General features: G+C 46.5%; 1 long non-coding RNA gene across 1 annotated transcript in view; it reads left to right on the top strand.

The window, feature by feature from the left end:
* Positions 1–276: 276 nt before the first annotated feature.
* Positions 277–23,414, top strand: part of LOC114807671 — a 42,468-nt gene continuing 19,330 nt past the window's right edge. Inside the window, exon 1 of the long non-coding RNA XR_003755740.2 lies at positions 277–369. This is a non-coding gene — a long non-coding RNA (uncharacterized LOC114807671). The remainder of the gene's footprint in view (positions 370–23,414) is intronic.

Here is a 23,414-nt window from a genome sequence, read left to right as displayed (position 1 = left end):
TTGTCTTCTACTGTGGTGAATTTCCCTGAATTTCCTGCAGCAGGCCTCGTCACCATGGGTCAGACCTGGTTTTCGAAAGGAATTTTCCTGTGGAAAATTCAGTACTTTACCCCCCTCTGTCCGGGTCAGACCTAATGAGCACCTACTCAATCTTACCAAAAGGACTGCTGTTTTGGGGGACTGTAAACCACCAAAACCACTTCCTTGCCTGTTCCAGGAACCTGACATCAGCACATTGGCTTCCAGATCTACGCACTGTGAGTGAAAGCTTCAATTTCACTCACCATCTTGGAGACTCCAGGCAGGCTGCAGTGGGGTGAGGGGAGCAGTGCAGAGCCGACGACATCTCAGGTCGGTAGTCATTAGCAGGTAAGCCCCTGGGCCAGCCACAAGGCAAGCAGATGATGCAATCCCTTGGCAGAAACATTCTCTGTGCCCTGGGGCAGCTCAATATATGCTAGTGTCTGACCGTACTGAACTGTGACCCAGTTCAGTATCCAGAATCACATCCTCCTAGCCTTAGCGGGGGCTACGGTGTGACACGGGATTCGCACGTTACAATGTACACGGATTTTACCTCTGTCTGGTGGCCATGCCCCAAATTCGGCTAGCTGAGGAGACCCTTTAACTTCTAAGGAATTTGAAGGAAAGAGGAAAGAGAGAAGGGGAGAGGGAGGGAAAAGGTTCTAGCACAGCTCTAAGGGGTCAGCAGTTAACAGGGCTGGCAAAGGATAGAGAGTTCTATTAAAGCGTAGCAAATTTCACTTCATGGATCGATCAATTATATTTATGGAGTGCATACTGTGTGCAGAGCACTGTACCAAGTGAAGAGAGTACAATATAACAGAGTCGGTAGACACAAGGAGCTTATAGTCTAGAGGGGGAGACAGACAGTAAAATAAATGACGTATGGACCTGAGTCCTGTGGGGCTGAGGGTGGGGTGAATAAAGGCTACAAATCCAAGTGCAAGGGTGGTGCAATCAATCAATCATATTTCTTGAGCGCTATGTGAAGAACACTGTACTAAACACTTGGGAGAGTACAACGGAATTAGCAGGCACGTTTCTCTCCCACGACGAGTTTACAGTCTAGAGACGAGCTCACTGTATAGAGAAGGGAGATGCAGAAGGGAGGGGGAGTAGGAGATATGAGGGCTTAGTCGGGAAGGGCTTCTTGTTAGATATGTGGTTTTAATAAGGTTTTGAAGGTAGGGAGAGTGGCGGTCTATTGGATACGAAGGGGGAGTGAGTTCTAGGCCAGCGGCAGGACACGGGCAAGGGGTTGGTGTCGAGATAGATGAGACTGAGGTACAGCGAGTTGGGGGACATTAGACGAGTGAAGTGAGCATGCTGGGTTGTAGAAGGAAATCACAGAGGTAAGATAAGAAGTGGCAAGGTGATTGAGTGCTTTGAAGCTTAGGGTAGGGAGTTTCTATTTGATGTGGCTGTAGATGGACAACCACTGGAGGTTCTTGAGGATTGGGGCAACAAGGACTGAACTTTTTTTAGAAAAATGATCCAGGCGGCAGAGTGAAGTATGGTCTGGAGTGGAGAGAGACAAGAGGCAGGGAAGTCAGCAAGGATGCTGATGTAGTAGTCACAGGCTGGATAGGATCAGTGTTGGATTAAAGTAGTAGCAGTTTGGTTGGAGAGGAAAAGGCGATTTTAGCGATGTTTTGAAATTCAAACAACAGGACTTGGAAACCGAGTGAATATGTGGATTGAATGAGAGAGATGAGTGAAGGATAACACCGAGGTTACGGGCTTGTGGGGCAGGGAGGATGGTGGTGTTGTGTACAGCAATGGGAAAATCATGGGGAGGAGAGAAGAGTTTGGAGAGAAGATGAAGAGTTCTGTTTTGGACATGTTAAGTTTGAGGTATCGGCGGGACGTTTAAGTAGAGATGTCCTGAAGTCAGGAGGAACAATGAGACTTCAGAGAAGGAGAAAGATCTTCAGGAAGCACTTTGGCTATCTTCGGACATGGCACCCCTTGACTCGTCCCACCTGTCGACCACATAAGCCCTGCCCTGCCTTTTCCCTCTTCCCCATTTCCATTCTCCCTCACCCACCCCCATCCACCAGACGAGGCTGACCCCACTCTGAACAATGTGTTTTTAAACATCCTGCCACAGCTGCAGGGGGGGGGGGGGGGTGAAAGTGGCAATTCCTTCCCAGGCCTCTTCTTGCTCCCAGTCTTTTCCCTTCCTGACTTAGGGGGTCCTAAGAAGGTTGGCTTGTAAGATACTACGTGGCAGAAGAAGGAGTAGGGCTGCCGTGGTGGAGGGACAAATTAAGAATAAATAAACCACATGGGGCAGGTCAGGTGACTGGTGCAGGGTTGACTCTGGTGGCAGGTGGTGGAGGTAAATGAATAAACGGAGCAGAAGAGTGGCGTTTGACGTTATCCTATCCCACCTTGATTACTGTATCAGCCTCCTTGCTGACCTCCCTGCCTCCTGTCTCTCCCCACTCCAGTCCACACTTCACTCTGCTGCCCAGATCATTTTCCTACAAAAACATTCAGGACATGTTTCCCCACTCCTCAAGGCAGAAAGGGGCAGGGCTCCCTTGGTCTACAGTAGGCGGGTGTCAGGATGGGACATCATGTCAACATGGCTTGGCCGGGAAATGAAATTCACCACACCATTACCTACCTCAGCAAGAACTCTCTGAAGCCTCTTGGAACTCACTGACTTTAAACAGTTCAGCCTAGTGGATAGAGCATTGGCCTGGGAGTCAAAGGACTGTAATTCTAATCCCGGTTCTGCCACTCGTCTGCTGTGTGACCTTGGGCAAGTCACTTCACTTCTCTGAGCCCCAGTTACCTCACCTGTAAAATGGGAATTAAGACTGAGACCCATGTGGGACAGAGACTGTGTCCAACTTATATGTTGGTATTTGTTAAGCGCTTACTACGTGCAGAGCACTGTTCTAAGCGCTGGGGGAGATACAGGGTAATCAGGTTGTCCCACGTGAGGCTCACAGTTAATCCCTATTTTACAGATAAGGGAACTGAGGCCCAGAGAAGTGAAGTGACTTGCCCACAGTCACACAGCTGACAAGTGGCAGAGCCGGGAGTCGAACCCATGACCTCTGACTCCGAAGCCCAGGCTCTTTCCACTAAGTACCTTGTATCTGCTCTGGCGCTTAGAACAGTGCCAGACACATACTAAGCACTTAACACATACCCTAAAAAAAAGCTTCTTAACTGAGCAGAGGTCCAAGGGGACTTTTATCGAAAGGGGGAGTGGTTGGTAGATTAGAACTTGATAGTTTTACAGCCTTCAGTCAATCAAATGGTATTTAGTGTGCGCTAACTTGGTGCAGAACACTGTACTAGGCCCCCGGGAGAGGACAATACAGTGGGTAGAAACAATACCTGCCCTCAAGAAGCCTGCAGTCTAGTCCTGCCTATCTAGGAAAGCTTTGGCAGTGGACTCCCACTGCGAGAGCCCAGAGTAATAGTCACAGTCAGCATGAGAACAGCCAACCTTCGTTGAACCTTGACCACGTGGTCCATGAAATAAGGACTGGGAGAGTGTGAGCCATTGTTACGATGCCTTCATACTGAGGGAGAAGACAGAGTTAAGGAACTTCACCTCCTCCCTCCTCCCTCCCCGATGCCTGAGAAGTTGATTGGAATGCGACGTTTGCAGGGAATAAGTCACAGACCAGAGCAGGGGCTGGCAACCCCCAAGTGGTCAGGGGCAAAGGAGGGCAGCAGGGCAGGGGGATGGGGGGTGTCTGTGCTAGCTTAGCCGTGTGTGTGCTCTGAATGTTGAAGTTTGGTGTCAGGCTCCCAAGTCAGGCAGCCCTAGCCTCATTTCAATACCACTAATGAATTCGGCTTCCCGACAGAGGCTTTTCTCTCCCTTACAATCAGTGCTACTGTTCTGTTGGCGAGTGCATGGAGAGATTGTTCTGCGGGCTTCCAGACCGTGCATTTGAACTGGATTCTGACTGGCAGTGGAGGGGAGGAGGGGCGATTTGGGGGGTCTGGTCCATCAGAGCGGTTTTATTTTTTGCTCCTTCTGGGTTTCGGATGACATAGCCTAAGTCCCAGACTGTCCCCAGTGTGACCTAATCATATGACTAGGAACCTGACACTGAACTGCAAGTGGGAGATGCAAGTTTGGCAGGTCTCAAGCAGAGTAGGAAGGTCATAGATCTGCCCTGGGTGGGCTCTGCTCAGTGGGACCCAGGCACCCTCCGCCGCCTAGCTCTCTGTCCATCGGCTGCTGGTGCAGAAACAGACACTCCGGACAGAGCTTTCTGAAGGGCAAAATGAGTTTTCCAGGAGAAGGAGAAAACTCCCCTCCACCCCTCCACCACCTCCCTCCATCGCCACACTGACCCCACCCCAGTATTCCCCTTCCTCTTCAGGAGTTTCTCTGGAAGTGGGCCAAGAGTCAAACAAAAGGCAGGATGAACATCCTGAAGGAAAAAGAGGTCCCTTTTTTTGAAACCCTTAAGTCTTGTTGTCTTTAAAACTGAGATACTGATCAAACTTCCTACTTTGGAGCACCATCTGGATGAAGGTCTCTGCACATGCCCCCCTCTACCTCCACCCCCCGGTCCACATTGCGGGCATCTGTCATCTCCATTTAATGATGGGGAAAACTGGGGCCCAGAGTGGAGAACTACCTTAGAGCCCTATGGTGACTCTGGGCAAGGCCGTAATGGAGTTTAGGATTCCTTGATCTCAGTCCCCTCTCTCTGGCCCTTGGATAGAGCTGCTTCTCAAACAGCATTCGTGACAACCTTCTAACACCTCGTGGGAGTCTATGTCTACATTTCAGTGCTGCTTCCGTTCTGCGCTGACCTCTGGGGCCCAAAGAATGGGGCAAGCCAATTGGAAGGCTCCGTGGGTGTGGACTTAGGGTTAGAGAGGTTGGGGAAAATGGAAATGAGGGACGGGATCAGGGCCTGGGAATAGGCAGCAGGAACAGAAGACACTGCAGGGTGTTGACTTGGTGGCTCAAAGAAACTTGGCAATCTAACGGTAAAATACGGGAAAAATAGAAGCCCAGACTCTTTCTTACACCGATTCTTTCTTCCCAGACCTGCCTCAGTTGATTTGGTTTCCTCCCTGACTCACTGTGACTTATCGGGTGACGGCAGCTTGAACTGCTCAAGTTTGAACCTCTTCAAAAGGGCTATTTCTGCTTTGCTTCCATTTTCTAGGATGCTTCCCAGGCACCGTTGGGCCACTGAGACCTATACCATCTTTGCAGACGGTTATCTTCCAGACAAAGGGTGAACTTTTGCATTGTGTGGGTTGACTGCCTGTTTGAACATTTTCTTTCCCCCGCTTGATTTCCTGGTCAGTAAACAGACAAGGTGACCACGCCACTACTTTGACACATGATAACCAGAGTAGTTTGCTTTCCTCAGCACATCCTGTTATTGTAAGACTGGTGTTCTGGAAGATGTCTGCTCATTCTAGTGTTCCTCTTCTTCCTCTGGCAATGGTTTTGTGATTTAGGAGTCTCAAGGACAAACGTATTTAATGTTCCAGGGCTCCACACTCAGCACATATCTGGACAAAGCATTTGCTCCCCTGCTTGGGGAATAGTCATCTGTTTGCCCTTGCCAGAGAACAAGAGCTGTATAAATATCACACATAAATAATTTACTATTTAGGAATTTGTCACATTAGTCAGAAATGTTGAGCATGGGAGCAAGTGGCTTAACCTCTGCAAATACTAGCTCTTAAATTGTTGAGCCGCAGAATATCAACGAGTGCAAAAGAACATTTGTTAAATGATCTCTTACATAATGACAAGTCTGAGCATACACGGGGATTTTTCATTTAAAAACTTGGATGGTAGCTTTCATTTAGGAATCTTGCATGCATATTAAGTTCACCCTCACCAATACTCCTGAGTTAGAGACAACTCAGTCCCAGGAACTGTACTAAGCGCTGGGGTAGATACAAGGTTGGACACAGTCCAAGTCCCACCTGGGGCTCACAGTCTTAATCCCCATTTTACAGATGAAGTAACTGAGGCACAGGGAAAGTCAGTGACTTGCCCAAGGTCATACAGCAGACAAATGGTGGAGTCAGCATTAGAACCCAGACCCTCTGACTCCTAGACCTGTGCTCTTTCCACTAGGTCTCACACTTGTTATGCACCAAACAGCTTATTTTAAACACTAGGGTAAATACCAAATTCTCAGATCAGACATAGACACTCCCCCACACAGGGCTCACAGTTAAAGAAGAGGGGACATAGGATATTTTATCGTTACCAGAGCGGGGGGAACAATAATATATGCCTCATCGTCATCAAAGAAACATTAAGGTAATAACAAAATCTGCTGTGTATTGTGCTTTTAATTTTCTAAATTTTTCACGCTCATTAATCCATCTACATGACAGCCACATCGAGTTCCTAGACAAAAGAGTGCTACTCATATTTAATGGCCGGAGAATCTAAGTGGCACAGAGATAACAGTCCTCGTTCAAAGCGACTGGTTTAGTGGTCTTATTCCAGCAGTATCTGCTTACATGAGTACTCGGGGATTCCTGAGTTTCAGGCTGAGCTCAGCTGACTAGACAGTGCTTCTAAGGTGCTGAAATGACAATTCACCCTTCACATAGAACACAACTCAGTGAGCGTTAATTCTGTGGTTCAGTAATAGACTCAACTCAGAAATGGAAAGAAAATAACCACTGTATTATGGACCATCCGGATGCTGCTTAATGCTAGTAAGGAAAGTTGTCCTCAGAGAAGGACAGAACTCATTGTTCATGAACTGAGCAGAGATGCAGCCTCGACATCGCAGTGATTGAGTGAAACCAGAGTCCCTGGTGAAGGGCAGCTCCAGGAGAAAGGTGCTCGCTACGCTTTCCTTTGGACAGACCTCTCCTCCTCAGAGAGAAAGCACTCAGGGGTTGGATTTGCAGGCTTAGTCTCTGGGCTCAAGACATAAGTGACTAACTGCTGTTCATGTGCCTCTTTCTATGGCCAGAGCCCTTTACTACCGCCATGAGCACGTATGCCCCAATGACAACAAATAACAATAAAGATAAGGAAAATTCTATAAGGATCTGGATATATCGACTCCATCGTATCGACTCCAAAATCTCCCACAGTGACCAACTTGTTAGTGGGTTGGCCAGAAGCTCCCTCCCCAGATGTTAAAACATTGGGGCAGTTTAAACCAGTTTAAACTTCAAGCCATGAGAAGTCTGAGGACTCTTCCCTCCCAGCAGTAATTCTAGAATTGTTACTTTTCTCTCACCTCAGCAAAATATGTGGCTTCACTGATACTGTCTTCTCATGGTTCTCCTCCTATCTCTCTGACCGCTCCTTCTTAAGTCCCTTTCACAGGTTCCTTTTCTGCCTTCCACTTCGGACAGTGGGGGTCCTTCAAGGCCCCCTTCTATTCTCCATCTACACCCACTCCTTTGGAGAACTCATTCTCTCCCATGGCTTCAAATACCATCTCTATGTGGATGATTCCCAAATTTACATCTTCAGCTTGGACCTCTCTCCTTCTCTGAAATCTTGCATTTCCTCCTGCTTTCAGCACATCTCTACCTGGATGTCCTGTCGACACCTCAAGCTTAACATGTCCAAAACTGAACTCCTTATCTTCCCACCCAAATCCTGCCCTCCCCATATCTTCCCCATCACTGTAGACAATACTACTATACTCCCTATCTCATAAGCCCATAACCTTGACATTGTCCTCGATTCATCTCTCTCTCTCTCTGTCTCTCTCTCATTCCAAACAAATCTTCAATTGGACACCAAATCCTGTAGGTTCTATCTTCACAACATTGCTAAAATCCACTCTTTCCTCTCCATCCAAACTGCTACCATGCTGATCTAAGCATTTAGCCTATCCTGCTTTGAAAACTGCATCTGACTCCTCACTGGCCTCCCTGCCTCTTGTTTCTCCCCAATCCAATCCATATTTCACTCTGCTGCATGGATCATTTTTCTAAAAAAGGTTCAGTCCACACCTCCCCACTCCTCCAGAACCTCCAATGGCTGCCCATCCACCTCTGCATCAAACAGAAACTCCTTACCATTGCTTTAAAGCACTCAATCAGCTCTCCCCCTCCTACCTCTCCACAGTGATCTCCTACTACATCCCAGTCCACATGCTCTGCTCCTCTAGCTCCAGTTTATTCACTGTGTCCCGATGACCTCTATCTCACCTCCAACCCCTTTCCCCCATCCTTCCCTTAGCCTGGAACTTCCTCCCCCTCCATATATACCAGACCACCACTCTCCCCACCTTCAAAGCATTATGAAAGTCTCATCTCTGAGGCCTTCCCTGATTAAGCCCGCTTTTCCCAGACTTCCTCTCCCTTCTGCATCGTCTATGCACTTGGATCTGTGACCTTTGGGCATTTGACTTTCACCCCACCCTCAACTCTACAGCACTTATGTACGTATCTTTAAATTTTATATTATGAATTATTTATTTACATTAATTCCATCTCCCCCTCTGGACTGTAAGCTCACTGTGGGCAGGGAATATGTCTGCCAATCCTATTGTATCGTACTCTCCCAAGTGCTTAGTACAGTGATCTGCACACAGTAAGTGCTCACTAAATATCATTGATTGAAAAACTGAATATACATATAAAGAAATAAAAGTGCTTATTGTATTACAATAATAATCACTAGGCTATACAATAATAATCACTAGGCTAATCGGCAGTGGCAAATTCTCCTGGCTTCCTATTGACGCACTTCCAAGTGACAACTGGTATTTATCAATCAGTCAATTAGTGGTATTTATTTATTATGAGTCAAGCACTGGGGCTAAACACTGAAATCAGGCACGGTCCCAGTCCCACACATTCATTCATTCCATAGTATTTATTAATAATAATAATAATAATGATGATGGTATTTGTTAGGTGCTTACTATGTGCCAAGGACTGTTCTAAGCACTGGGGTAGATACAAGGTAATCAGCTTGTCTCATGTAGGGCTCAAAGTTTTAATCCCCATTTTACAGTTGAGGTAACTGAGGCCCAGAGAAGTTAGGTGACTTGCTCCAAGTTACACAGCTGACAAGCGGCGGAGTGCTTACTGTGTGCAGAGCACTGTACTAAGTGCTTGACACAGAACCCAAACTCTGAGATGTAGGGAGAATAGTATAATTACCTCTATTTTACAGATGAGGGAATTGAGACGCAAAGAGTCTGAGGGACTTGCCCAGGATTACCCAGCAGACCAGTGCCAAAACTGACACTAAAACACAAGTCTCTCACATTCTCTTTCAACTAGGCCATGTTGTCTCCAAATCTCCAAATTGCTAAAATTCCACACTTACATTTTTTCTTCCTCAGGGAATGTATCAGTTTATTGTCGTATTGTACTCTCCCAAGTGCTTAGTACAGACCTCTCCACACAGCAAGCGCTCAATAAATATGATTGAATGAATGAAAGTTGCAAGTAATTTGAATAAAGTCAACATCTTAAAAAGGTGCATCTTTGCCCACCAGCAATCAGCCCAGTGCTTATTAAAGTGCTTGGCACACAGTAAGCACTTATTATTATTATCAATAATAATAATGATAATGACTTTGATAACAATAATAATATGTCCAGAAGTGGTGTCCTATTTAGCTCTGTGTCTCTGTAAAATAATAGTGGTATTTCTTGAGCACTTACTTTGTGCCAAGCTCTGAGATAGATACAACACCATCAGATCAGACACAGTCCCTATCTCATATGGGTCTCAATGTAAGGGAGAGGGAGAAAAGGCATCGAATCCCCATTTGACAGATGGGGAAACTGAGGCACAGAAAAGTTAAGTGGCTTATCCAAGATCACATAGCAAGCAAGTAGCAGAGCTGGGTTTAGAACCCAGGTTTACTGACACTCAGTCCTGTTCTATTTCCATCAGGCCATCCTGTTTACCCAGCACTTCTAGAGCATGGCTTAGTGAAAGAGAGCACGGGCTTGGGATTCAGAAGTCATGGGTTCTAATCCCAGCTCCGCCACTTGTCTGCTGTGACCTTGGGCAAGTCACTTCACTTCTCTGTGCCTCAGTTCCCTCATCTGGAAAATGGGGATTAAGACTGTGAGTCCCATGTGGGACAACCTGATTACCTGGTATCTACCCCAGTGCTTAGAACAGTGCTTGGCACATAGTAAGTGCTTAACAAATACTATCATCATTATTATTATTATCAACAGGGCTTCTTTAGCGAGTGGGCAAATAGTGGATCATTTAATCGTATTTATTGAGTGCTTACTGCGTGCAGAGCACTGTATTAAGCACTTGAGAGAGTACAACAATATAACTGACACATTCCCGGCCCACAACGAGCTTACAGTCTAGAGGTTAGCTATCCTATCATCACTACCCTGACAGAACCTCCCACCTCTGTCCCAGGGTCTGCTCCGGGTTTATAAAAAGCCTTGGTCATGCTGGAGAGTGAAGGGCTAATGCAGAGGGAAGGGTGGAGGTGGAAAGAAAGGTGCGTGTCCACTGCAGGAAAGGTGGGTTGAAGCCAACGTGACCAGGTGGCTTCCACTGGCCAAGGCCTGCCGGAACTTAAAACCAGCCCTGAATTGCTAACGCTGCTAATTGCTAATAGTGGACTCCCCCTGCAACGGCATCCTTTCCAAGCATTCAAGGAGCAAGACAGCCACTGCCAGAGCGACGGCTTAGCTTCCACTTGGGATCTCTTGGGGGTGCGGGAGTGGAACCAAACCATTCCATTCCCACAGGGAGCAGCCCAGTTTACACTGGTCCTTCCTGTAGATCAGCCCCAGAGATTGTAGAAATAACAATCTCAGGAAATGCTGAGATACTGAGAACCTAAACCTGTGCTGAGTTCATCTCAGCAGCAATGCCCGGCTTCTTTTCTCATTGTTATCATAATTAAATTGTTATTTTTTAAACGGATTTGCTCAATTATTTCTCTCCCTGTGTGTCCATCCCTCCCCTTCCCTTCTGGTGTTTCTGCTTTTAGACTGTGTCTGATTGAATACCCTGGATTCAGTCGTGCGATCAGGGACAGTGTCTGAATGAATACCCTGGAACCCTGAGAAGCAGTGGGGTCTAGTGGATAGAACACAGGCCTGGGAGTCGGAAGGACCTGGCTTCTAGCTCTCTCATTCAGCCCACATATTAAATCTGTCACCAGATCCTGTCGGTTCTTCTTTCACAACACCGCTAAAATCAGCACTTTTCTCTCCGTCCAAACTGCTACCATATTGATCCAACACTTATCCTATTCTTCCTTGCCTCCTTGCTGACCTACCTTCCACTTTCTGCAGCAATTTACCCTTCAGATTTCGCAGGAGACCTGGGTTTCAATCAATCGATCAAGGGTATTTATTGAATGCCGTGTGCAGAGCACTGTACTAAGCACTTGGGAGATCATAATACAGCAGATCCCACCAGGAGTTTACAGTCTAGAGGGGGAGACAGACATTAAAATAAATTATGGATATGTACTTGAGTGCTGTGGGGCTGAGGCTAGGGTGAATATCAAGTGTTTAAAAGGTACAGAGCCAAGTGCATGAGAGACCCAGGGAAAATCAGTGTTGAGGTGGTGGTTTTTATGGTATCTCTCAAGTGCTTACTATGTGCCAGGCACTGCTCTAAGCACTGGGATAGATACAAGGTAATCAGGTTGGACACCGTCCATGTCCCGCATGGAACTCACAGTCATAATCCCCATTTTACAGAAGAGGTAACTGAGGCACAGAGACGTGACCTGACTTGCCTAAGGTCCCACAGCAGACAAGTGGCAGATCCAGGACTAGAAACCAGGTCCTTCTGACTCTCAGACCCATGCTCTATCCAGTAGGCCATGTCGCTCCTCGAGTATTTGGGGGGATATGATCTGGGATTGTCAGTCCAGAGCAATGTACCGAATCCGTGAAGAGACTCTTAGCCACGTATGTGTCTTTTTGTGTATATGCCTCTAGAACACAATCGTTAGCAAACAGCAGTTCCCGCATGACTGTGTCAAGGGCTTGAACTGGTGCTTGTGGCTTACTGACCTAGTACAGTTTGCCGAAGGCTCGGAAGTGCATTCTGATTCCATCTTCCTGATTCCTCAATGTATCTTCAATCATGACATCATAGAATCGATCGAACAAGACTGGACCTAACACGTAGTGGGAGAGCAACCGACAACCAGGCCAAAGGAGCCGGGAGATTAAGAAAGAGGGCGCAGCACAGCGATTTGCATGGAAGAGCAGGCAGGAAGACAAAAGAAGTCAGGAAAAAGAAAGTGAGTGTGGGAGGGTGGATATGGAAGAGGCAAAAAGGCATAGCACTGTGGAATGTCAATTCAGAGAAAGGTCCCTCTCTCCCTGACTCTGTTGCCTGGTGACATGAAGACATCCCCCTTCTAGCTGACATCTTTATCTTTTGTCTATATATCTGACTTCTATAATCCCAGTTAATGAAGTCTCCTGGGGTTTGTGAACATTTCGGTACCTCATTATTTGCCCTGTTTTGGCGGCTAGCCTGGCCCTCATTAGCACAGATTATCTCTTCGAACCATGACTAATTTCTCCCAAAGCATTTCTTTCTCTCGTGATTATATTTAAAGTTAAAAATAGCCGCCCCCCCAAGCTGTCCATCTTCTGGGGGGAGCTTGGTCTAAAAACACCTTTATCTTGGTAAACTCCTTGGGGTTCAGGTCACCTGATGAATCGCACGACTGAATCCGAGAAGTCTGACTCCTTCCGCTGGGAGGAGGAAAAGAGTTCCTGCTGAGGCCAAGCTTTCTAGAGAGGAGAGGTTGGTTTAGTCTCATGGGATGGGGGGGGGGGTCTTTCCAAATTTGAGAAGCAGCGTGGCTCAGTGGAAAGAGCACGGGCTTTGGAGTCAGGGCTCATGAGTTCGAATCCCAGTTCTGCCACTTGTCGGCTGTGTGACTGTGGGCAAGTCACTTAACTTCTCGGTGCCTCAGTTCCCTCATCTGTAAAATGGGGATTAAGACTGTGAGCCCCACGTGGGACAACCTGATTCCCCTATGTCTACCCCAGCGCTTAGAACAGTGCTCGGCACATAGTAAGCGCTTAACAAATACCAACATTATTTAAATTACTTCTTAAAAGATGGAGGGTTCCTTCTTGCTCCCCAGGGCCACTTTCACACCAATTCCACCTCCCCCATCCTTCTCTTTCCCTTCCTTCGAAGCCCTTATCACCCGCCTCTACCACCTACTCCACATACTAGTCACGGTCGACTACTGTCCCCTAGGCCCCATCTTCAACTTTCTGAAGCATTTTGATCCTTTTCTCACATTCCTTCTCTCCTTCTCCATCCCTACATTGATCCTTGGGGATTTCAATATCCACGTAGATGTTCCTGTCAATTCTTTCACTACCTGGGTTTCAATCACTCCTCAACTCCACTGACTTCCTGTTCCACCCCAGCTTGCCCACTCACCAACTTGGACACACACTCTTTCTCATCATCTCTAGCCACTGTACAATCTCTTCCCTCACAAACTCTGAAATCCCTCTATCTGACCACAATCTCCTCACTTGCCTTCTCTCTCCACAAATCAGTCCCGCTCCCCTTACAGAGACCTCTGATCCTTTGACCCCATCCAATTGTCTCAAGTCATTGTGTCCATTTAGTCTCTATGCCCAAGTTACCTTTCCTTGACCACCAAATTGACGTCTTCAACACCACTCTGTCTACTGAACTTAACTCCCTCCCTCCCTTATCCCTTTGTCGATCTCGGACCGCTAACCCTCAGGCATGGGTCACCTCCGTAGTCGACTTCGCTCCTGTGCACGAGCTACAGAACGCTGATCTCAGAAATCTAGACACCAGGCCAACCTCGTCCACCTCAAGTTCAACCTTGTTTACTTTAACTCTGCACTCTCCTCTGCCCGGCAAAGTTATTTCTTCATCCTTATTACTCCCAAGCCCATTGCCCTCATCGGTTGTTCCACACGTTTAACTCCCTCCTCAAACTCCCTGTCCCCCTGCCTCCCCCGCCTCTTGCCCCTAATGACCTGGCCTCCTGCTTTATTGAGAAAATTGAAACTGTCAGGAGTGATCTCCCTAAAATTTCCCCTGCTTCTCTCCAGTCCCTCCCTCCTGGGCGGAAGCAGTGGCGGAAGAAGCAGGTGAGTTCTGTCCTCTTCCTTCGGTTCCCCTTTGCCCCTTTCCCCTTTGTTCCTTCTCTGCATCACCTCACTTCCACGATCCATCCCCTTGTTTGGCCACAACCACTTTGGCCCTGCCCCTTCCTCCGAGGCAGGGACAGATAATCAGGTTTCTGGTAACTTTGTTCTGATGTGCAGAGCTGGGGCTATTCTTGGAGCCAAAAACCAAAAAAGAGTCTAGGAGTAGCAGGGCTGTGATCAGACCATAGGTGGAGAGTCTGGGAAAGCAGATGGAGCTGGATTGGAAAGAAGGTCCAACTTCTGGCCCCTCCATTCCACCGAAACTGTTCTCTCCAATGACCTTCTAATGACCTCCTCCATCTTGCCAAATCTAAGGACCTTCACTCCATCCTAATCCTCCTCCACCTCTCAGCTGCCTTTGACACTGCGGACCACCCACTTTTGGAAAACTTACCGAACCTTGGCTTCATTGACACTATTCTCTTGTGCTTCTCCTATCTCTCTGACCTCTCCTTCTCAGTCTTTTTCACAGGCTTCTCCTCTGCCTCCCACCTTCTAATTGGGGGGGGGGGGTCCCCAAGACATAGTTCTGGGCCCCCTTCTATTCTCCATCTCCATATCGGGGATCTCATTGTATCCACCCCAGTACATAGAAAGCACTTAACAAATGCCACACGTATTATTATTAGTAGTAGTAGTATTATTACTGCTATTACTACCGCATGGCATAGGGGATAGAGCCCAGGCCTGGGACTCAGAAGGTCATGGGTTCTAATCCTGGCTCTGCCACTTGCCTGCTGTGTGACCTTTGGCAAGTCACTTCACTTCTCTGGGCCTCAGTTCCCTCATCTGTAAAATGGAGATGAAGACTGTGAGCCCCCATATGGGACAGGGACTGTGTCCAACCCAATTTGCTTGGATCCACCCCAGCTCTTCGTACAGTGCCTGGCACATAGTAAATGCTTAAGAAATACTGAAATAATGTAATATTATCATTAATTTTATTATTAGTAGTAGTAGCTATAGTACTAGTATCAACCCCAGAGTACAAAGTAGTACAGAAGCAGCATGGCATAGTGGATAGAGCATGGGCTTGGAAGTCAGAAGGTTATGGGTTCTAATCCCTGCTCCACCACTTGTGTGCTGTGTGACCTTGGGCAAGTCACTTCATTTCTCTGGGCCTCAGCTACCTCATGTGTAAAATCGGGAGCGAGACTGTGAACTCCACGTGGGACAGGGACTGTGTCCAACCCAATTTGCTTGTATCCACCCCCATGCTTAGTACAGTGCCTGACACATGGTAAAAGTTTAACAAATATAATTATTATTCTTAGTAGTAACATTAATAGCACAGAGCTTTTCATGCAGTAGGTCCTCAGTAAATGCTTTTGAGTGATTAATATGGACATAAATGATAAGGGTGGTTGTTAGGTTGCTAAAGAGTTCTAAATTAATATGGGAAGGCTTCCTGGAGGAGATGCGATTTTAGGAACGCTTTGAAAAGGGGAAAAGCTGTGACCTGGAAGATTTGGAAGGAGGGCGTGTCAGGCTGGAGAAAGAGCATGAGCTAGGGGTTGGAGGCAGGAGAGTTGAGAGCATAGTATAATTGGAAGGTTATCTTGGGATGAGTTGAATAATGAGAACTGGAGGAGATCCTGAAGCAATTGCAAGTAATTTTTCCTTGATGCAGAGGGAGATGAGGAGCTATTGGAGAATTCGGAGGTGTGGAGAGATGTGTGTCAAGCAGAATAACCTAAAGGCGGGGAGGCTGGAGGCAAGGAGATCAGTGAGGAGGTCGATAAAGTAGTTTAACAGCGATATGATAGCTTGGGGATCAGGGTTGTGGCTCTTATACCATAACAGGGATGGTAGTACTGTTGACAGAGATGGGAAAGTTAGGAGGAGGAATAGGCTTTGAAGAGAAGATGAGAAATTAAGTTTTAGATATGCAGATTTTTGAGGTGCAGGCTGGACATCCAAATGGAGATGTCCTGAGGCAAATGAATGCCACATGTGGATCAGACAAAAGGTCAGGATTGGAGAGATAGATTTGAAAGTCTTCTGTCGGATTTTTTGACCCCATTTCGGCTCTTATTCAGAGTTCAGATTCGATCATCCAAGTCCTAGTAACTTCCTGTCTGGAGCTGGTTTCAGAGGAGAAGCTCTTCATTTTTCTTTACTCTGATAGAACTGGTTTAGCAGCAAAGTATCACAGGTGGCCTGTCTCCAGACCCTTATACTGCAGTCCTGCTAAGCTGAAATGTCTGTGCAAGGACTAATTTGCATACCATTTGCCACCATGTTCATTTGCATATTAAGTTCAAGAGGTCATAACTCCAAGTGTGTAAAATGAAATCAATTACAATAATGAGGACAGTCTATTGCTGTTGTTGTCAAGCCAATGTTCAGGGTAGGCCACAGGAGATTCCTAACTGTTTTTTAAACCAATCAGTGTAATCAAATCCCCAATTAGGAGTGGCAGAGATTGAAGTACTGAAGTACAGAAACAAGGTGAAGCATGGTGTGCCTGAGACCTGACATGACTGCACAAATCACTTATGGCCCCCACTGCATCCCGACCCGTTCCTTTGTGGGACACCATGATGAACATCACAAATAAGACTGAGAGCCCCATGTGGGATGGGGACTGTGTCCGAACCCATTTGCTTGTATCCACCCCAGTGCTGAGTACAGTGCCTGGCACATGGTAAGTGCTTAACAAATGCCATTATATTTTTTATTATTATTATTACAGTGCTCTGCACAATAAATGACAGGCAGGTCAGCCATTTCCTGGCCCTGAGGCTTCTGAGGGCCTATCCCATACAATGAGCCCCCTAAGGTGGGGACCACCACAACCTTGGACCTGTCTGACACTTCGAGCCCCCACGAGAGCAGGGCCGTCACAGTGCCCAGCACTTAGTACGGTGCCCGGCAAACAGTAAGTGCTTAACAAATACCATAATTATTATCTGTGTGTCGTCGACAAATGAAAACGTGTGGCTTGCCCTAGCGGAGATGCAGCACCAGTGGAAGAGTGGGATGGGATATCAGCATTGGAGTCCATCCTGCAGGGACTGTTAGACTGGAAGCCTCTGGAGAGCAGGGATTTTATCTCCTACTTGTATGTCCCCAAATCCTTGGGTGGTGTGAACATTCAAAACCACTTAGCCACCCCTGGCCCTTCTGATGGCCAGTGGTATCACACGGATTGCTCATGGCAACCGGTTGTATCTGCATTTATAGTTATTTATTTATATTAATGTCCATCTCCCCCTCTAGGCTATAAGCTCGTTGTGGGCAGGGAATGTCTGTTATATTGTACTCTCCCAGGCACTTAGTACAGTTATTTGTGCACAGTAAACACTCAAATATGATTGACTACAGACATGCAATCTGCCACAGCCTGTCTCCTTGTGTTTGTATTGACAGTTCCTTGAGGGCAGAAACTGTATCTTCTGTTGGAGAAGCAGCCTGACCGCATGGATAGAGCACGGGCTTGGAAATCAGAAAGAGCTGGGTTCTAATCCCAGCTCCACCACTTGTCCGCTGTGTGACTCTGGGCAAGTCACTTCACTGTGCCTCATCTGAAAAATGGGGATTAAGACTGTGAGGCCCATGTGGGACAGGGACTCTTTCCAACCTGATTTGCTTGTATCCACCCCAGCGCCTAGTATAGTTCCTGGTGCATAGGAAGCACTTAAATACCACAATTTTTAATATTATTATGTGAGTTAAGCTCTCCTTGTTACATAGGGTTCCACCAAATCACTGCATGGAGGAGAAAGAAGCCTGCAACCTTAGTAATAATTTGATTCTTCTCTAACCTCTCACATTCAGACTGTGGCTAAATCCTGCTGGTTTTTCCTTCACAGCTTTTCTTAGAGCCACCCTTTAATGGTTTTTTTAAGCACTTACTATGTGCCAGGCACTGTACTAAGCACTGTGCCCTACTGGAAGAGCCCTGGCTCCCACTCCTCCCAAAAAGGCCTCTCCATCCACTCTGGTGTGGGCATGGCATTGGGAATCAGAGGAATGCATACATATTCATGTTGCTGGGGGGCAGTCTGTCCCCCACATGCGAGACCCTTTTTTCTATGGAGCTTCAAGGAAAGTCCCACCTTCCTCTTTCCCAGTGCCATCCCCTTCTCCGAAGACTGGGCGACCTAGTAATTTAAACTGAGGAAGCTCAATCAGTAGCCTTTATAAACTGCCCATTTAACATATCATTTTGAAGGATTTCACCTGTATAACAGAGCAAAAGGCACCAATTTATCAGGGAACCAAGATAAGTACCTTCACCCCCAAGAGTAACTCAAACAAAGCCCTTTATAAACAGGGTGTAAAAAGATGAAGGAATGAGTGGAATGAATAAAGACTTAGCTTCACAACCCAATCACAAGGCTGTGGTGCAACAGCCCCCTGAAAACTCTGCTACTTTAGTTTCAAAATCCTTCAAAGCTGAATGTGAGCTGCTCAGGGAGCTTCAGAAGAATGCAGCTCCTTAAATTTAAGTAACTGTCCTCGTTATGAAATGAGAGCTGGCTCTTTCTGATTAGTTTCAAATGCAATTAAGCAACATTTGCAACAGCCCAGACTGTACCAGTGCCAGAGTAATGATACATTTGATGGCAGGATTGATGCATTAATGGCCTAAAAAAGTACAGTCATTGCTGTGCACTGTTTGCTCTGCTGATGCAAAGTTTTCATATTAATGATCCAGAAAATCCATAAAAAATGATCCAGAAGCTAGGCATATCTCTGGTAAGATTGGAAGGCCTGATTAAGCCTTTTTTTCTCCAACTCCTTCTTCCTTCTGTATCATTTATGCTAGAATCTGTGCTCTTTGGGCACTTGGCAATTGCCACACAACACTCATGTACATATCTATAAAGTCTATATTATAAACTATAATAATAGCTGTCTCCCCCTCTACACTGTAAGCTCATTGTGGACACAGAAAATATCTACTAACACTGTAATGTACTCTCCCAAATGCTTAGCACAGTGCTCTGCACACAGTAAGCACTCAATAAGTACTACTGATTAACTGATAGTGCTTGTCCTGCCATGAGTTAACAGTGACAATTGTTCTTTGATACTTAAGTCCCCATGTCCAGACAGAGAGATTCGCCTCAGGCAAGAGCCTGTGAAATAAGGGTTGACTGACAAATATCTCAGAGGGGTAGCTGCCTTTATTCCCTCCACCTTATGCCTACTATTGATCCAGTAGCTTCTTTCTGCAGAAGAGTGTTAAAGAGCCATGATGAAAATCATTATTTAGTCACCAGACATTAGATGTGGCCTGGGCTTTGAGGACTTTAACATAAATACAGAAGTGGAGGAAGAATGAAGGAGGCCAAGGAAAGACTAAGAAACACAGTCTTGAGTTGGGTTTGAAATAATCCCCATCCCCAGTCTTAAACCAAAGAGGACAGGAGACAATCAAGCAATGATATTTGAGTGCTTACTGTGTACAGAACACTGTACTAAGCACTTGGGAGAGTCCAATCCAATAGACTTGGTAGACATGATCCCTGCCCTCAAGAAACTTACAGTCTAGTGGGGGAGGTCAACATTGAAATAAACTGCAGATAAGGAAAACAGCACACTGTGGGGGTGTCATAGTGCTTAAGGGGTACAGACTCAAGTGCCTAGGTAATGCTGAAGGAAGAGCGAATAGGTTGGGGAAATGAGAGGTTACTAAGGAAGACTTTCTTGGAGGAGATGTGGTTTCAGTAGGGCTTGGAAGATGGGGAAGTGGTGGTCCCTCAGCTATGAATGGGAAGGGAGTGCTCAGTGATCAAGGAGTTGAAAGTCAGAGAGATAAGATCGAGGTAGAGTTAAATAGGTTGCTGTTATAGGAGCAAAATGTATGGACTGGGCTGTGGTGGGAGATTAGCAGGTTAGGTAAGGAGTGGCAGAGCTGATCGAATGCCTTAAAGCCAAGGGTGAGGAGTTTCTCTTTGATGCAGAAATAGATGGGAAGTGATTGGAGGGTTTTGAGGAGTGGGGAGACATGTACAGAATTTTTTTTGGAAAAATGATCCTGGCAGGAGAGTGAAGTATGGACTGGAAATGGGAGAGAGCAGAGGCAGGGAAGTCAGCAAGGATCGGATGCAGTAATAGTAATAATAGCATTTGTTAAGCACTTATGTGCCAAGCACTGTACTAAGTGCTGGGGCAGATTCAAGGTAATCAGGTTGGACACAGTCCCTGTCCCACAGAGGTCTCAATCTTAATCTCCATTTCACAGATGAGGTAACTGAGGAACAGAGAAGTGTAGTGACTTTCCCAAGGTCACAAAACAGACAAGTGGCAGAGCCAGGAATAAAGCTCATGTCCTTCTGACTCCCAGGCCTGTGCTCTATTCACTAGGCCATACTGTCCTGAAGGCAGGAGGAAATGAGAGACTGCAGGGAAGGAGAGAGGTCAGAGCTGGAGAGGTAGATCTGGGAATCATCCATGTAGAGATGGTAGTTGAAGCCATGGGAGTGAATGAGTTCTTCAAGGGAGTGGGTGTAGATGGAGAATAGAAGGGAAACCAGAATTGAGCCCTGAAGACTCTCACAGTTGGTGGGAGGCAGAGGAGGAGGCAGTGAAGGAGATTGAGAATGAGTGGCCAGAGAGATAGGAAAAAAAAAAACCAGGAGATAACAGTAACGGTGAAGCCAAGGTTAAACAGAGTTTCGAGGGGAAGGGGTTGGTCTACTGAGAAGACCATCTCAGGGGTTGGTCTATGAGAAGCAATGTGGCTCAGTGGAAAGAGCACGGGCTTGGGAGTCAGAGGTCACGGGTTCTAATCCCAGCTCTGCTACTTGTCAGCTGTGTGACTTGCCCAAAGTCACTTCACTTCTCTGTGCCTCAGTTACCTCATCTGGAAAATGGGGATGAAGACTGTGAGCCCCAAGTGGGACAACCTGATTACCCTGTATTCCTCCAGTGCTTAGAACAATGCTTGGCACATAGTAAGCGCCTAACAAATGCCATCATTCTTATTATCATTATTACTGTAATGTGAGGAGCAGCAGTACAGTCGATCTCCATCCACCGGTGTGTCTCTGAAGAGTGCTGGAGCTAACCCATTTTTGCCCAGGCCATCCTGTAACACAACGGTTTTCTCATAACAGACACTCATTCTTATTTTTCGATGATGACTCAAACTTGCAAGATGTATCCTCTTCAGTAGCATCTACCAGGGTCTCAGAATTTGGGCCAGAGGAGAGTCCAATACCCAGAAAGGCTAGATTCACTGATAGCTTCACCTTCCCTTCCTCTACCCCTCCGCTTTCTTTCTTTTCTCTTTTGTCCTATAGCACTTGGTTCTAATCCTCATGCTCCTAATTTCAACTCTCTTCCCCATCACCAAATCTGGTAGTCTGTTAGCACAGTTCCATGCCTGCCACATTAGTATTTTCCTTGCTAGCTTCATATTGTGATGTGATGTGAAAGACCTGTGGAGAGTGAATATATGTGCGCGTGTTGGGTCCCTGGAAGACAGAACTGACAGGACTTGGTGGTAGACTGAATACGGGGGTTGAATGAGAGAGACGAGTTCAATTTTTACCAAGAACACTCTATGGATACACTACCAGAACGACCGCAGATGGAGCTGGGGCATTCTGGGATAGATGTGTCCATGGCGTCGCTATGGGCAGGAGAGGACTCGACAGCATAAGACAAGATTGGGTCCCTATGATGGACTCTTTCCTCAACGTGTTATGAAGGTTCAATCAATGAGAAATGTGACAATACTAAAATATGTATTTATGTAAAGGAGCTACAAGAAGCTTAATATTTTCCAGCTTCCCCCTTCCACCCCGAGGCCAATCAGAAGGCTTCCTTTCCCCGGGTTCCAGGGACTTCTCAATTTCCCTCCCTTTTCCCTGCAGTTCCTCTCACCCTTTTAGTTCCTCGGCAGATATCAACTAACACCCATTTGTCAAAACTGTGTGGTTGGGAACATCCTGGTGAATCATTCTTTGTTTGCCTGGAGGAAGAGTAGAAACTAGAAAATCCAGTTATTTTGGACCTTTGACCCAGCATACTTAAAGGCACCGAAGGGGAAAGGAGTTGAGGTTTGCCTGGTAAGGGATATGTCTCTATGGAGTTTTTGCTAAGCCGGGGCTCCTTGACTGAAAGAGGAGAACTAAAGCAGTTGTTCAGATCATTCACACAAAGCCCTTGCTGGGGGACAAAAAGGACCTGGCTGACTTAGTAGGGAACTTAGAGAGTGGGACATAGGGAAGTAACCAAATATTATTCATTATTAATCATATTCATTGAGCGTCACTGTACTAAGTGCTTGGGAGAGTATAATATGTAACCAGATACAAAATCACCAAACCATTTTCAATGCCCAAATGACCCTGAGATCCCCCACAGTCAATAATGATATAATTATTATTGGTGGTAATAATAATAATAATAACGGTACCTGTTAAGTACTATCTGCCAAGCTGGGGTAGGTACAAGTTAATCAGGTTGGACGCAGTCCCTGTCTCACATGGGGCTCACACTCAATCTCCATTTTACAGATGAGGTAACCGAGGCCCAGAGAAGTTAAGTGACTTGCCCAAGGTCACACAAAAGACATGACGGAGCACTATACAAAACACTCAGGAGACCACAATGCCACAGAATAGGTAGACCTGATCCCTAATCGGGGAGACAGACATTAAAATACAGACAGGGGAAAACAGCAGAATGTAAGGATGTGTACATAAGTGCTGTGGAGCTATGGGTGGGGTGAGTATTAAAGTGCTCAAAGGATACAGACCTAAGAGCATAGGCAACCTAGAAGGAAGGATGAATAGGGGGAGGAAATGAGGGGTTCATCAGGGAAGGCTTCTTGGAGGAAATGTGATTTTTTTTTTCGGTAGGGCTTTGAACATGGAAGAGTGGTGATCTGTCAGATTAAGAAGGGGGAGGAAGTTCCAGTCCAGAGAAAGGGTGAGATTGATGAGATGGCATTTATCCTACCCCGCCTTGTTTACTGTATCAGCTTCCTTGCTGACCTCCCTGCCTCCTGTCTCTCCCCGACTCTAATCCAAACTTCACTCTGCCGCCTGGATCATTTTTCTACAAAACCTTCCAGTCCATGTTACTCCACTCCTCAGAACCTCCAGTGGTTGCCCCTCCATCTCCACATGAAACAGAAGCATTTTGCTATTGGTTTTAAAACACCCGATCAGCTTGCCCCCTCTTACCTTACCTCTCTGATTTCCTATTACAACACAGCCCGCTCACTCTGCTCCTTTAATGCCTGTCTAACTCACTGAACCTCAATCTCATTTATCTCTCTGCCGATCCTTTGCCCACCTCCT

The sequence above is a fragment of the Ornithorhynchus anatinus genome, chromosome X3 (assembly GCF_004115215.2).
Source record: "Ornithorhynchus anatinus isolate Pmale09 chromosome X3, mOrnAna1.pri.v4, whole genome shotgun sequence".
Taxonomy (NCBI): domain Eukaryota; kingdom Metazoa; phylum Chordata; class Mammalia; order Monotremata; family Ornithorhynchidae; genus Ornithorhynchus; species Ornithorhynchus anatinus.
The sequence above is the reverse complement of the archived record's forward strand: the minus strand, read 5'-3'. Positions and strand labels throughout refer to the sequence as shown.